General features: G+C 32.5%; 1 protein-coding gene across 1 annotated transcript in view; it reads left to right on the top strand.

Annotated features, from left to right (window-relative positions):
- Positions 1 to 8,581: 8,581 nt before the first annotated feature.
- The window catches only part of LOC120412478 (sodium- and chloride-dependent GABA transporter ine-like), a 38,985-nt gene continuing 30,657 nt past the window's right edge, over positions 8,582 to 16,909 (top strand). The window contains exon 1 of the mRNA XM_039572967.2: positions 8,582 to 8,662. The gene's annotated coding sequence lies outside the window, so the exon portion shown is untranslated. The remainder of the gene's footprint in view (positions 8,663 to 16,909) is intronic.

The following is a 16,909-nucleotide window of genomic DNA, read 5'->3' as shown; positions in this document are numbered from 1 at the left end:
GATAAAGAGATCTATTTGCTGCTGGTTTTTAGTGCAAATGAGACGAACAAATTGTGATTGCTTTGAGAGCTTCCTCTACGAACGAACTAACGAGAGGATGGATGAAGTGGAGACGCGTGGTGTTTTAAAGTACTTAACGTTATGCTCAGATAACATTGACAATATATAACATTGTTATGATACATAACCAGACTTTTTTTTATTAGGTCCAAACATATGAAACACAATAGCTTATAGGACCTTTAAAAACAAAAACTCTAAAATAAAATTAAAAATTATTATCATCTAAATGAAGTATTGAAGTTTTTAAATATTGTTTAGTAAATTACTATAAATATTTGCAGCTCACATTAGTGCATTTTAAGGTCATATTTGAGTTCAACAATAAAAATCAAACAACGCCAAGTTCTTTCAGAATTCAATTGCTTTTAATCTACTCATGTCGGAAAATCGGAAAAGTTATGCCAAAAGGTTGGGAAAACAAGACAATTTCATGTACAGTGACTCTCTGGCTGTCGATCTTCTCGGTATAAATATTGCTGCATCTGTCAGATTTTCAGTCCTTTCAAACAGCATGCTTTGATTTTTCGTTCTTTAATTTGATACCTCCCGATCTCGAAGGTCCCTTAAAACATACTGGATGGTGGCAAAATTGGGATTTTTTTTTCTTTTACTGGTACCAGCGATGGAAGAATCATCATCACAAGAAAATCTTTTGACACTCATCAAGAAAAAAAATCTGAAGGGAACATGGCTCTCCTCTCTCGCGCATGAAAGATCGGTAAAAGGAATGTCAAAAAATCATCATCTTGTTATTCAGCGGAACATTTTTTTCAAGGAACAAGGAAAATAACAAAAAATCTTTAACAGATTGGTTTTATTCAAAAGTTCGGAAGCGATTTTCTTTTGCGTTTTTCGTCTCCTCTCTCTTTCGCGGGTGATGAAAGTTCGCAAGCGAAAATGATCCATCCCTGACTGGTACATATCTTATTTAAAAATTTTATCCTCTTGTCAAGGTCGATGGGGCAACAAAATTAAATAGGCAACAATTTTAATTTAAGGCTCGATTTTTTAAACTTTGAAGCCAAAAAGTATCACAAAATGCTTTTCAAATATTAAAGTTGATTTTATTTGTCCCACTGTTCTATGTCTTTTCCAATCTGTTGTCCGAAAATTCAAAATTTGCAAAATGAGTAAAAGTATCTATTTCATTAAAAATACAAAAATAAACGCAATACGTAATCAATCGTTCAAGTTTTTTCAATTTGTTTTTAAATTTGCAGCATTATTTTTTTCTGTCTTCTGATTTTTTGGGGCATTTTGTAAGGGGGACATAAACAGTTAACTTTAAACACCCACAAACTATTAAAAACCCCATTTGTTAAACTGAATTTATAAAGCCATTGAACATATTTTTTTATTTTTTTTCTCGTTGACTTTTTAATGAGTATAAAACAATTTAGATAAATCTTGATAATTTATCGAAATAACTTAACTGTCATAGAAATTCAAACAAACTCATTTCAAATTGGGGTTAAAGTCACGTTAATTAATAAAATAAACAACAACAACTTTTCAAATGATAAAACTTTTTTACTGTTAAAATGTAAGAAAAAATATTGAAATTTTAAAATTATATATTATCGGCTCTTCACACATGTCTCATAAAATGAGAGGTTGGCAAAATCAAACCATTGATTTTTTAATTGAATATCAGAATCTGAAAGTAAACAAGGAAACTTTGTAAAAATATGTTCTATACAAATTCCTAGATATTACGACAGTTTTTGAAATAATTTCTGCTTATTTTTTTAAAAATTTTGAGGTTTTTGCACATTTTCAAACGAAGATGTTGGATGGACTGTTTTAACTTTCGTCTTTAATGGAAAATATTCTAAAGTTCTTTTTAATAGGTCCTATAAACATATAAAACACATTAGCTTATAGGACCTTTTTTAAAAAAACAGTAAATATTATCTTTCATATTTGAAGTATAGCACTTGTTCGGTAACTAGGCTGAGAACGTAAATGCTCGCTAACAGGGCTGAACAAAAAATGCCGAGGGTACCACCAATGCGTTATATTTTTTAAATAAAATATAAAAATAATGGTTATTTAAATTTGAGTCCAGAGCTAATTAATCAAGTTTCCTTTAATATTGACTTTAAAAAATGTTTTATTCATTACTGTCGATTTTGCATCAATTGACCCCTCAGCCATTTTGGCTTGTTTTTTTTACGTTTGAATGCTTTTTACAGTTATCGAGCAAGTACTGTATCTCCTTTATATTTTTTTGTTAATGTCGTTGCAAATATTTTTCAAAATTTGTCCGAAAAATCAGGGGACAAAAAAAATGTAAAAAAAACTTAAAATTTTTAATGAAAATAGAAGTTAAACCAACTGAAAACAATCTAAAAAGCATTTTTCTGCATTGATAATCATATTTAGCATGTTTGGGCTGGATTAAAAATATTTTGATTTTTTTATGAAATTATTTGGAACAAAAAAAAGTAAAATAGAAATATTTAAATAGTATAAAGATTTAAATAAAAGAAGTAATTGAAAAATCATGTCACACTTGCCTAGTTGCTTTGCAATCATTAGTTTTCTCAATATCTAAGGATAGTCGCAGAAAACAAAACTTTTTACGGCACTGCACAACGGAATTTTCCAAAAATTCAAAATATTTTTGATTGATTCCAGACATACTAAATATGATTTAAAACGCTGGAAAATGCATTTAACATTATTTCAGTTGATGAGACTTCTATTTCCATTACAAAAAATTAAGATTTTTGAAAAATATATTTACTGCCCATGGTTTTTTGAATGGGGAGGTGGTGACATACAATTTGAAAAATATTTGCAACGGCCTAAATAAATTTAAATAACAATAAAAAAAGTTATTTTTGGCAACCTGATTTTTTTCTGAATTCACAAAGCATTTTTTTAGAAATCTTTCTGAAATTAGATTGAGAAACATTAAAAACTTTTTTATTAATCAAAAATAATCAACAACAGCAAAGTAAAAATTTACATCACTCATTCAGAATCCACACAAATCTGATGATATATTTAATATTCATAAAAATAGTAACTTTGTTGATTCAATAAATTTGGTAAATAATCTCAAAAAGTGTACATAAGAAAATAATTAAAACGTATCATTATTTAGTTTTTAATACACAAAAACATGAATGATGAAGAATATTTTACATTCAAGGAGACGCAAGGTACTTTATGCTTTCAATATCCGAAGCTTAATACTTGCTCTCACACAGCCAAACAATTCAGATCGACAAAAAACGTTAACCGATACAGATGAGATGAGTATTTCCGCATGAAACACTAGCAGAAACAAACAAAAAAAAGTAATGTGAGTGTAAAATAAAATAAAAACGAAACGCCACCATAAATTCGCATTCGTACTCTCTCGAGCTCAGTTGACATTCGTTTGTGGCGGAACACGTTTCGATCGGTCGGATCCAGTCAGTCGTTCGTTCGTTCGCGAACTCTCGTCTAATATATCACCTAGCATCAAAGCGGAACTTGAACCACCCTGAGTTAGTGTTTCCGAGCTCATCCGAGCGTCATCAACCGACTCTACCTTCTTTTCCGTCGATAAATTAGCAACGAAGAAACGCTCCGGTACGGTCCAGCATTCTATCATTCGTCGTTAGTCACATCAGCGGCCCTAGTTAATGAAGCATACTTAAGTGGTACTTAAGTGCGACACAGCGCTCAACTATAGAGAGAGAGAAAAGAAGCGTTGCCAATTTGTGCGCGGGAGAGAGAGCGCATTTCACGATAAGACGCGCGTAACTTTTGGTTCAATTTTATGGCGCGTGAGCAAACTTACAATATTGGCAGCTGAAACGGTTAAACGAAGCAGCCAGAAATTGTGAATGATTCACGTGTGTGCAGGATACGGTGGTAGTGTGTTAAATGAGAGGGGTGTGTACGCGCTTAAAAACAGTGCGGATGTGACTTAATCTAGGCACTTGATGGACAGGGTTGACAAAAACTCACTATCAGAGTTTGTTGTTTTTGTTTGGAAGACAGCATTTTTTTACAACATGGTGAACTAAAATTAGTTCAGATGATTCTGATCTATCTAAAAAATGTGGATTTTCGAAAATCATTATTTTTTTTGTTCTATTAAAAAACTTTATTTTATTCCTAAATTAAAAACTAGTTTTAACAAATTTCAGGCAAAATTCCGACTTTTAACAATTTTACCTAAAATTTATATGTTTTTTGTTAAAAAGCTAATAAATTTAGTTAAATAAATATAAACATTGATTTTTTTCCTAAAAACTATATTAGCTACTTTAGTGATGGTACATTTAACGCACAAATAAAGTTTGAACATCTTAAATATGATTTTAACAAGAAAAACTATGACTATCAAAGTCACCCCGGAATTTAAACTAAGAATTTTTAACGTAACTATTTTTCTAAACACTATTGAAAAAAAAACATTTTTTCGAAAATAGTGCATGGACTTTGTGTACATGTTATAAAAATAATAATCTTGAGAAAAGCCTTACCTGTTGGAAAATATTTCAAAAACAAATTGAAATCCTGTCAAAGTCACCCCGGTTTACGGTATGCAAATATTTAAATTCAGCCCAAAATGACAAAAATGTTTACCTCCCTCTATGTTTCACTATTTAGCATGAAACAGTAAATAATAACCATAACAAAAGTAAAATATCATTCCCCGGCAAAAAAACACGTGATTTCGCGGCTTGAAATTAAAAATTGTCTGAACTTCACGGCAATTTTACGGCACCATGAAAACTGCTAAAATAAAGTAAAAATATGTGATTTTAGTTGATTTGTATTAATATTATGAGTTCAATTATGTGTTTTTTACATGATGTTTTATCAGGCTTTCAGCTATTTGAATTTTAATTATATTTCAGAAATTCAACACCAGAATGTTATGCAGAAATATATTCAATACACTTAACTGATATAATTGCTAAAGCAAAATATTAAAACAAATATTGGAAAAATCTATGTTGATGGTCTCTAGCAGAAGAAAATTAGTGTGGTTTGAGAAGTTCAAGTAAATTTCCATCTCAATTGATTTGTCTAACTTTTTTTATGTATGCTGATAAACATTTTTTTCCAAAAATAATTTTTTCAATACGTTATGCAACTTGTTTATCCTTATTTGTAAAAAATATACAAAGATTCGAAAATTAAATCAAGATTTCCAGATGATTTGCGTTTATTGATCGCTGAAATTTGTCTACAGAGTAATTAAAAATACTTGAAACATAACATCGTTCTGAACAAATTTACAACAATTTGTTATGCACCATTTTCATGTGGACTGCCAAAATGTATCGTAAAAAATCAAAATTCATGATTTTTTTTTAAATTTTGCATGATTTTACGGTACAGTCATGCCTCGGTTTAGCACCGCATATGGGGGATGCAAAACCGAGGCGTGCATAACTGAAGCACAGAGCTTATGGGATTTTGGCTATATGGGAGACATTGGCTATAGTCGTATAAAAAATCGTGCAAATATAAAAAAATACAGTGTTCTGAAATCGGGATGTTGGCAGCTATCCATTGCAATTATAATTACATGAAAATTTACACAAAAATACGTATTTTTCCTGTATTTTGAAAATGCCATTTTCGAAAAAATACTAAAAATTTCAGTTTTTAACAATATGGGTATCAAATGAGCGCAATTTTTTCATATATTTCGAATGTAATAACAACATTTTTTGAAAATACTCAAAATTTTCACAAAGCAGCGTATTTTCGGAAAAAAACTCCGAATTTCAGTTTTTTACAATATGGGTATCAAATGATCGAGATTTTTTCATACATTTCGAATGTAAAACCAAATTTTTTTGAATACATTCAAAATTTTCACAAATTTACGTATTTTCAAAAAAGTACCAAAATTTTCAGTTTTTCACGATATGGGTATGAAATGATCGGAATTTTTTAAACATGTCGAATGTAAAAACATATTTTTTTGAAAATATTTTAAATTTTCACAAAACTACGTATTTTCTAAAAAGTACTAAAATATTTCTCTTTTCCACAATATGGGAAGCAATAACCGAAAATTTGAGTATTTTTCAATAATACGTAGTTTTGTGAAAATGTTGAGTATTTTCAAAAAAATATGTTATTACATTCAAAATGTATGAAAAAATTCAGATCGTTCGATACCCATGTTGTAAAAACCTTAAATTTTAAATATTTTTTCGAAAATACATAGTTTTGTGAAAATTTTGAGTAAATTCAAAAAATGTTGTTTTTACATTCGAAATGTATGAAAAATCCTGATCGTTTGATAGCAATATTGTATGAAATGAAATTTTGAGATTTTTTCAAAAATACGTAGTTTTGTGGAAATTTTGAGAATTTTCAAAAAAAAGTTATTGCTTTCGAAATGTATGAAAAAATCCCGATCGCTTGCTATCCATATTGTAAAAAACTTAAATATTGAGTAATTTTTTTTTAAATACGTAGTTTTGTGAAAATTTTGAGTATTTTAAAAAATGTTGTCTTTACATTCGAAAGTTATGGAAAAATCCCAATCATTAGATACCCATATTGTGAAAAACTGAAATTTTTAGTATTTTTTCGAAAGTACGTAGTTTTGTTAAAAATTTTGAGTATTTTCAAAAATGTTGTTATAACATTCGAAATGTATGAAAAAATCCGATCATTTGGTACCCATATTGTAATAAAAATAGTTTTGAATATTTTTTCGAGAAATATGGCATTTTAAAAATACAGGATAAATACGTAGTTATGTGAAAATTTTCATGTAACTATATCTGCAATGGATAGCTAAAATCTCATAAGCTCAGTGCTTCAGTCAAGCACTGGACTTAACCGAGGCAGCTGAACGAATTTAAACCGGGGCAGTGCAAAACCGAGGCGTGCAAAACCGGGGCATGACTGTATTGACTAAATTTAACGGCCTGGAGCTAATTTCACAGATTTTGTGACTTTCGCAACTTTGATAAATTAACTAATAATAAATGCTTAAAATATTGTCAAATTTTGAACATTTTGCTTAAAAAAAATAATTTCTGACTTCTGAATTTCCAGTCCAGTGAATCCAAACCCATAAAAAGCAAAACAAAAACAATTTCTAAAACTTGTTTAAAAATGTTCATTTTTTTAAATTTACTGAACTTTAAAAATTATTTTTGACATAAATACTGTAACAATCGTATACAAAAGATGTATAAAGGATAAGGCAATATTTATATAACATACTTCTTTTGTCTCTTGATTTTTTGGGAACTGTTCCGGATTTTAATAAAATATATAATTTGTTCTTTCGATTAACAAATGAAGTGAAAAAGAAACCTTAATTTTTATTTGTCATAATTTGCCAACCCTGTAATTCTGCACACTCTAAAATCACCCACACTTGCAGGCATTCCCTAGTGTCATCTCGCCATTATTCCGCGTTCCGCGCGGAACAGGTAGTTAGTCGCTCTCACCAAGTCGCGTTTAAGCGTGGCTATCCAAGTTGGCGTGGTGCGCTTATGACCACACCGGCTCTGTTTCTCTCTCGACTCTCTCACACCATCGCCATATCACGCGAGCCGCCCGTAAATCGCGAGAGAGATTGAGAGACTTATTCTACGCTCTCGTTAACTTTGGGGTTGGCTAGAAAGCAACTTTAGACTGATATACTAAACGGAGCTACTATCAGACTGTCCCCGAAGATCAACGCGCGCGTACCGTTGTTGTCACTCACATCTCGTTGGAAGTGGCTTAAGTCGGTGTGACTTAGGTGTTGCATTCTTTTAGTTTGCTGAGTTTGAAATAGTTTTAAGTAGACTTTTCGGTAATCGGTAATTTTTCTAAACTAAACTAAGTGTTACTTTGTGACCAAAAAGAAGCTAAGCCATAAAGTGAGGCGCGGATCTTCCTCTTTTTATGCACATGGTCTTCGATGTCGCCGTCGTCTCCGCGGGCGGTTCGACTGAAGTTCGAACGTCGTTGTTCTTTGTGAGTGTGAAAAAGCAGGGTAAAAATAGTCAACAAGTGTCAAATTTATGGTGAGGAAAAGTGCGGAAAAAAAACACGCGCGAGAATAACGCGAAACACAGGCGGAAAAACGAAAATTGAGGAAAAAGACGCCCATTGAGCGTGAAGCAAAGCGAGCTTAGAGGAAGAGAGAATTGTGGCTCTTTTAACAAGAATAAAAGAATAAAAGTGAGTTTGAATCAGCTCCCAATTACGGCATGAAATGAAACGAAACAAAAAGTTTGTTGTGTGAAGTTCAAAGTTAAGCCGAAAAATCATATGTAGCAGTGTTATTAGCACTAATGGGGATAATAAATTGTGCGACTTTTTGTGTGAGTGTCGTCACTTTATTGTCTCAATTTTAGTTTTTCTGAATAAATAAAGTGAATAGAAGCTACGTGATTCCCGGATTAATTAGTGAGATCATTACGTCAACCTTTTCTGCTGTCCAGTAGCGCCTAAATGTAGTGAAGGGTTCAATTTGCAGGTGATTTCTGCAGTTCTTAGTAAAGATATACACGCGCGAATCGGTTATCATTTTTTTTTTTTTGAGGTGTCGACGGCTGTGACTAAGGTGACGACGCACGGCGTCCAAGCTGATAAGATTGATTTCTTCTTATCACTGAGAAAGGTGAGGTCGAACGCGGTGTTAAATTGTGACTGGGTTTTGGAATTTTGTTTAAATGGAATCGATAGCGTATGTGGGTTATTTTGTTGCAGTGGAAATGATTTCGGACTTGGGAAAGGAAGTGACATCAAAATAACGCACGATGCGGATGTCTTATAAGGATACAGTTATCCAGCTATTTTTCAATTTATCTTTATCTTGAGATTTTTTAAAAGAATTATTCAAAAAAGGTTAAGCAATGAAAATTAATACTCAACTTGCAAAGCATCATACTCATTTTATTCTTTTTTTCAACATTTTTTTTCAAAATCATATTGTGGTGTTTCAAAATAAGAATAGTTTGATACTTTCAGAGTATCATAATTTTCTTAATGAAAATAGGAGTTTATGCCATAAGTGGCAAAAAGAAGATTGTTTCAGCACGAGCCGTACATTTATCCAATGAGGTTTACCAAGTGCTGAAAGGTCCAACTTTATAGCACCTATTTGCAAGGGGAAACCCACTCTGATCAAAGAGCCCTGGGCACCATCGGGCACGTTCTCGAGCACCTTCGGGCACCTTGAGGCGCCTTCAGGCACAAGCTCGGACACCCTCACTCTGACTTTGACAGTTGTTTTTTTTTTTTTTCAAAATATCAAAGTAACTTTTTTCGTTCCTAAGGATGAATTCGGTTGAAGCAAAATTTCAAAATAATCAAATCCAGCTTCGGGAAAGGCATTATTTTTTCAATATGTTATAATGTGTTTCAATTGTACAAAAAAAAACAAAACAAAACAAAACAAAAAATGTTCTAAAGAGGTTTAAGGTGAGAAATTAGTTTTGTATGGGTCAATCGTTTCATATTCCACAAAATGATCACATATCGACAACAAATTTTAAAATAGGAAATCATTGATTTATGTCCATTTGAACGCTTTCAAAGTGATTGTTGTTGAAATAGATGTAACCCCGTTGATTGCAACATTTTATCATTTGAACATTGCAAAATGGTGAAAATTCAACCCGTTGTTTCAAGTAAAACTCATTCAATGTTCTTGTTATCTCTAATTCAAAACGTTTTTTTATTTTTCATTGAATTTTATTGAAATGATGGTGATTTTGTCGAAACACACGCTTTTCGGCCACGTTCGACTACGAACTGTTCAGTTCTGGAACCAGCTTCTAGTCATCGCTGAAATATTTATTAACAGAATGAGCTGGGCGAGACCATTTCTTAGGGGTTTGTACAGAATTACTTCCTTCAGTTTTTTTTTCCTGGAAGAGCAAAGTATCTGTTCAAATTACATTCTATGGCTTACTAAATGTTTCTTACTAAAAAAGAAGTGAGCAAACATTGCAACATTGAATTAAAACTGGAAATTAATTTCATCTAAGCAAGACCAAAAAATCAACACCGACAGAATTGTTCAAACTTTATAAACAAACAAAGTAACACGGTTGCTATGCAACGTCCAGTTTTTTTTCTTGACTTCAGGGCTCGCTCGGGCACCTTCGGGCACGTTTGGGAAACTTTAGGGCACAGCCTACTCGATGGCAATGAGCAGAGTGGTTTTCCCCTTGCCTATTTGTATGTTGAAAAGTAGAACTTTAGAGCCCTTGTTAGAAAAGAATTATTTTTCTATTATTTTTGGAGAAGAATCGTAGGTCGTTTCGTCATTTGAGATGGCAAGAAAAGTAAGAAGTTTCATAATGAAGATGCAAAAAATATATTTTGTTACGGAAAAAGGTCTGTTTCTGATTTACCTGCTTTAATTTTTATTATTCAAAAGGATTAAAAAAAAAATTTTTGCAGTTCTGTCGTGAAACTACCTACTGTTCTTGTCATTCTGGAACATTGAAACGGCCTACTTTTCTCTATCGAAAATTACAGCATGCAAAATTAATACTTTTTAATAACAGTGAACGGTGAATTTCTTAACACATGAAAGTTTTACATTAAGTTCCTTTCAAAAAGCGTTTTTCGGAATTGCAAAAAATGGTGTAAGCAACTAATTGCAAAACTTGATTTTTTCTGCACTCGTCTTATTTATCCAACTTGGTAAAACTTGATGTATACATGTAAGATCGTGCTGAAAAAATCTTCTTTTTGCAGCTTGTGACATAAACTACTATTTCAAATTTTCGGCACTTTCACCCCATTTTTTATGTTTCTTTTCTGTATTTCAGCAACTAAAGGTCCAAATTTCATAGTTTCTTAGACAAATTTATATGAAGTTTTCTGAACTTTTCACATAAAATATTTTATTATCTGCCCCGGGCACTTTCAAACAAAACCTAGAAACAGGGGCGCCGACTAGTCCAAAATGTTGGGGGGGCACAGTTGTTTTCCGAAATCGATAAGTAAGAGTGGCGATTAGATGTTAATGTTTCTTGTATATCACGAATTTTGATAATTTTATTACGATGTGATACGATTTTTTTTCATCCGGAATTATTTTTTTTAGAAAATAATAATTTATTAAAACGTGATTGAGAATGTTAATTAGGGGGATTTTTTTTATATGTTTGAAAGGCGAATTCCTTCTCATAGGCATATTGTCACTTATTTTCTAGAAGTAACAGTCAATAATAAAAATAATCAGATATCTAGAAATTCAACAGTACAAATACTCTAAAAATTAAAATAAAAGTAAAAAGCCAAAATTTAGATCTTCAGAAATAAAAAAAAAAACACATTTAAAAAAACATCCATTTTTCAAATCTGCAATTTAGAAAAAAAACACAAAATTCAATATTCCAACAAAAAAAAATAATAGTATAAAAATTCTAGGGTTAAATAAACTCATGACTTGAAAATGTTAAGAAATCAAAAGCAGGAAATCAGAAATTTAAACAATCAGTAATTTAGAAATAACAATAAAATTCAATGTTTAAATAAATCGAAAATTTAAAAATAATGCTTTTGACAACAAATATTTTTTTTTTAAGAATTTAAGAATTTTAGAATTATAGAACCTTAGAATTTTAGAATTTTAGAATGTTGCGTTTGAAAACTTGATGATTGTTTTCGCAAGAGTTTGCGTAAGTTTGATTGTAGATGAAGTGCTATGGGAAAAGTACCTTGGTTTTGTTTTTGGAACAACATGCAAAGATAGAAATCTTATGAGCAAATCCGTAAAATCTATGTTGACGACATCTCTCAAATCATTCACCGATGCCTCTGTGCTCTTGTTCTAAGCTTACTGATTTTCCTAGAGAGCACATTGGTATAGATAAAACGTTGTCGATTTAGAAAAAAGCATCTAAATCCAGAAAATTGTAAACGATTTCTTTCAAAACTTACAAGAATTCTATCCGTGTGTACAAACAATGTTCCATTTAAGTTTTAGATATTATTTTCAATTATTTCCTTTTTTATATATTTGATATAAGAATATTTTTCTTCCAAAATTTCTGGGGGGGCACAATGTATGGGCTGCCCCCCCAGCCAAATTTTAGGGGGGGCAAAAAGTACCGTGCCCCCCCAGAGTCGGCGCCTCTGCCTAGAAATATAATAATTTTCGCAAAAATTGATCTTTAGGTAGATTTACCTCGATAACGGTGCCCTCTATTAAAATGTCCGTACTTTTTTATTATTTCCTATACAAACAACATTTTCGAAGATACCAAATTGATCTCTCAAGACACGAACTCCAGAATGAGCGGCTATCAAACTTATTAGAAACGAACCAATGACGCAAAAAAATTGTGTTAATAGGGAAAGTTCCTTCGGAGTTTATGGCAGAAATTATTCGATTGCTGAAATTTTGGATAGTTGGTCCGAATTTGAATTTATTTAAAATTTTGAAAAATAAGTACTACTGCAAGTATAAATTTTGAAACAAGAAATTTCATAAATCCAAAGTACAAGTTCAGTTCAAATTTCATCAAACTTGATATTTTTCGACCGTTTTTGGCATCACGACTTTTGGACACATTTCCTCTCGTCAAAAATGACTGATGAATAAGACTAAGGCTTCCATAAAGTACGTTACGCTAAAATCAGCCAAAGATTTACCCCCTTCCCCCCTTTGTCACGCTTTTCCTATACTTATAACATTCAATGTCACCCTTGCTCAGACCCCCCCTCCCCTCCCCTCCTAGAGCGTGACATACTTTATGGATGACGCCTAACTTTATTTTTCTTCAAAATTGTAGTTCGAAAACTAATCTAAAACTTCTCACAATAATGATCAATTTAATAATTGACGATGATTTTTGGCAATCAATTTTTTTTTTGAAAAGGTGGTGTTGCCAAAAACGGAAAGGCACTGTAATTGAAACTGTTGTTATTTTATCGTGTTTTGTTTAAAAAATTCAAACATGATTTACGAAACATGTAAATTCCAACCTTTTAATGAAAATTGATTAAAAATAAAAGGTTTTCAATTTTCAAACAAAGTAGGCATTTTTGGTGGTCGAAACATAACTCTGGTGAAAGTTTCAGCAAAATTGGTGCAGAATGATATAAAAAAAATAAAGTAAAAATACAGTCTAGACTCGATCATCCGAAGGCCTTGGCAAAATTTCACTTCGGATAATCGAATCTCGAAAAAAACTTTTTTGTCTAATTTTTGATTGTCGAGCTTGAGTATTACCCCTCAACAACTCTAAAATGATTTAAAATGCTTAAATCCAAGATGGCGATGATGAAATATTAAAAAAATGCATTTTTGAATTTAATAGGCAATCTACCATTCAAATTTGACTAAAATGGGGTCGCTGAACTCGAGTTTGATGTTAAAAGTAAGAAAATAAAAAAAAAATAATCGTGCTTATATAACGACTTTTTAACTTCTTTGCAAATTTTGATTTTGGGACATGTGGGGCAAAACAAAAAAGTTTAAGAAAAATATATTTACATAAATTACTTTGCAATGTGAGACATAGGCATACTTATAATGATGTGTAAAGCATTTTGTAATAGATTCGGCGAGGACCAGAATGACGGTGGTGATGTAGCCCTAAGTATACAAAGTTGACGGAAATAATAAAATAATTTGTTATAAAGCAATGTTTGTTTATGCTCCTTATAATTGATGATAGCTCAATATCTATCCGCTCAACTCCACAGAAAATGCGCAAAATTACACATTTTTAGAGACAAATTTTGACATTCATAGGGGAAATATACCCTTTCTCAGCCTATTTCTATTATCGGCCTATCAGCACTTTGATCATGAATTACAGCTTTCATAAAGTGTTTTTGACTGTTCCAAAGTAATAAATAGCTCAAATAAAAGTTAGCAAGCAACTCTCCATTGTTGATTTATCTGAAAATGTTGATTTGATAGCGGAAAACAGCAAAAGTGATTAGAATTGGTCGAACGGCTTAGACTGATTAAAATGGGTATATTTCCCCTAGGTAATTTTGAACATTTTTTGTTGCAAATTTACTCATTATATGAGGTAAAATTATCTCATATATGAGTTCTGCGTCTGCGTCCCGGTCGGGTTTGTCGGACAATCTTGTTCTTAGCGTAATCTTACTAAAACTAAACTACTCTTATTTCTTAATTTTATTGTTCAGTTTTATCTTCTTATAGGCCTACTTGAAAACCTCTGATCATAATCCTTTTTTAAAATTTTCAAATAATTAAAAAAAAATGACAGTCATCAATGGTAATCCGACCAAGCGTTCAAACATTTCGTCAAACAAGTGGTTATGGATGCTCACGCGAATCCAAACAACAATTTTTCGCAGAATCCCTGGCAAAGCCAGCCGCGCATTCTGGTCACGCGGTAGCAGGTGGTTTCCTCAATTTTAGTATCTTGTATATTTTTGGGGATCACAATCGCATGATTGTCCCATGGAAAGGTGGTTTAATGCATGGACATTTAAAACGTTGTGACGATAAATTGAATATTTTTCTTACACATAAGACATTTATTCGATTACTTCGATTTTCTTTCGACGTTCGCCAGACACAGCGTCATTGGTATTATGGTACAAGTGTTTTTTTTTTCTCGGTCACTCCGGGTCAAATACTGAGCAGCATATTCATCTTAGTCACGATGTTTATACGCGCGGCGTTGACGAGGCATTCTCAAACGACTTCCCTCCAAGTCCAAGATGAGAATTGTTTGCTGTTGTTTGTATTGAGGAGAGAGAGAAAAAAGAAGAAGTTCGATCTGTGTCTGATGTGTTTGTGTAAACAACGCCACTTTGAAAAGTGGCAATAAAAAGTCTTGCAAGTCTATCAATTTCGCCGGTATTTGGACGAATCGATCAAGTGGTGTTTTGGTGGCTTATCACTTGTAGGACTTAAGCTCACGTTCTCTGCTCATCAGGCACCTCTGTGTGTGGTATAATTAGCGATGAGCTACCAAGAAGGAAGCAAGACTCACGGTCGCACGATGCGAAAAGTAGAGCAATCTTTTTTTTTTTCAGTCGAAACCATTTGAATTATCAATTATCCCTAGGTTGCTGATAAGAGCTGACATCTCCCTCGGGCGATGGTCATAAATGGGTGAGATGTTTGTTCCTTCCTTTGAAGCTTTCCAAGGGAGGGATTTTGTTGTTTTATTCCTAATTAGTTGACATAATTTTACACTCCGGCGGACAAGTTAATACTTGGTTTTTGTAAGAAACGGTTGCCTTTTGGCGGTAAAGTAAGTCTTATCACCGCGAGAGCACGTGATTGATTAGACACGGTCGTTAAATGAAGAAAGTATGCCGCCATCATCGAGAACAGCTGATTGGAGAAGCGTTCAGTTTGGCAATAAATTTGATAATGCCGGCTTATACCGGTTAAGTTGAATCTGAATCGGTTGTTTTGATTTATGGATTTAATGGTTTTAAAACCAAAGTTGAAACACGAAATTTTCAAACATCTCTGATATCATCATCCGATATTTTTGACGTAAGAAAATGTGACAAAAAGTCGTGTTGCCAGAAAAGGGATGACACTGTAAATAGAAGCCGACGAAATATCTTTCCATGTACATTTTATAGTATTTTAAAAATATAATATTATGAGATATTTATATGAACAGGGAAAGTTAAGATCTTAAAAATAAATAAAGTTGGGCAAGTCAACTCTAACATTTCAAAAAAATATCTTTTTCATTCAATATTACGCCCTTTCGAAATGTTTTAGAAACAGTTTTTTAGAAAATATCAAAAAAATTACAAATGTTAAACTTTAACCTTTTGTACAAAATATATTCAGGAATCATAGACAAAAATCTGTAAAGTATTTTTCAATTGAAAACTGAGGAAAAAACGAGTAAAATGTCTATTTAAAAACACATTCTCTCATAAAATTATAGCTTGACGGCAAAATTGTTGTCCATACTTTTAATATTTCAAAAGTTGCGGTTTTTGACCTCTTAAACTAATAAAAAAATATAAAATATGGATTCTGGGAAATTGAATTTTTGTAAAAAAGTTATTTTAAAAATCAGCAAAAACAAATTTTCCGTGTACCAATTTTTGCCTAATAGTTTGTATCAATATCTAAAACTTTGCTGAAGACACCAAACCGATCAGAATATTCCTTCAAAGATACAGATTTTCGTACCATTTTTGCATGGAAAACCGTCAAAATTGTATGGAGCCTTGTAAGAGTGAACCAATGACACAAAATGGCTATTTTGATCAAAATAATTTCCCCAAATAAAAAACGAAACTATTGGCACTACGCCCCCCGGGGCATGGCCTTCCTCTAACGTGGGATTTCTGCTCCAGCGCCTCTGACGAGACAGGAGAAACCGGGACCGACGTTTTACTTCACCATCCGATAGAAGCTCAGTGGATAAGGCGGGAATCGAACCCGCGTCTCATAGCATCATCGGGATCGGCAGCCGAAGCCGCTACCCCTGCGCCACGAGACCTCCCCAAATAATTTGAGCCAAATAAAAAAATTCAAAAAATAATAATGTATATTGAATTCTCACCTTGGTTCTTACAGTTTGTATTGAAATTTGTAACACTTTTCCACCGAAATTGTAAAGCAAAAAAAAACATTTCTCTTCTCTTCTCAATGTGACGACAACTAGCCATGTCAAACCGTGTGTGGAAGACGATGTTGTCTGTTGCATGTCTTAGCTCGTAGTAGTACATTCTACAAACAACATCTTATAGAATGTATGTTTTATTGGCCCCCTTCTTGTTACTCATCTCATCGTTTGTGTAGTGGCTGACACCTACGCAAGTTTTACTACCAGTGGAAGTGGAGAGCCAAAACCAATTAACCGATGAGTCTGGTGTGAAAGAAGTCAATGCATTTTTTTTTTGCTATGTGTATTAGAACAGCTGTTTTAAGCTT

Source organism: Culex pipiens, chromosome 2, assembly GCF_016801865.2.
Source record: "Culex pipiens pallens isolate TS chromosome 2, TS_CPP_V2, whole genome shotgun sequence".
Classification (NCBI taxonomy): Eukaryota; Metazoa; Arthropoda; class Insecta; order Diptera; family Culicidae; genus Culex; species Culex pipiens.
This window is presented reverse-complemented; position numbering and strand designations above follow the sequence as displayed.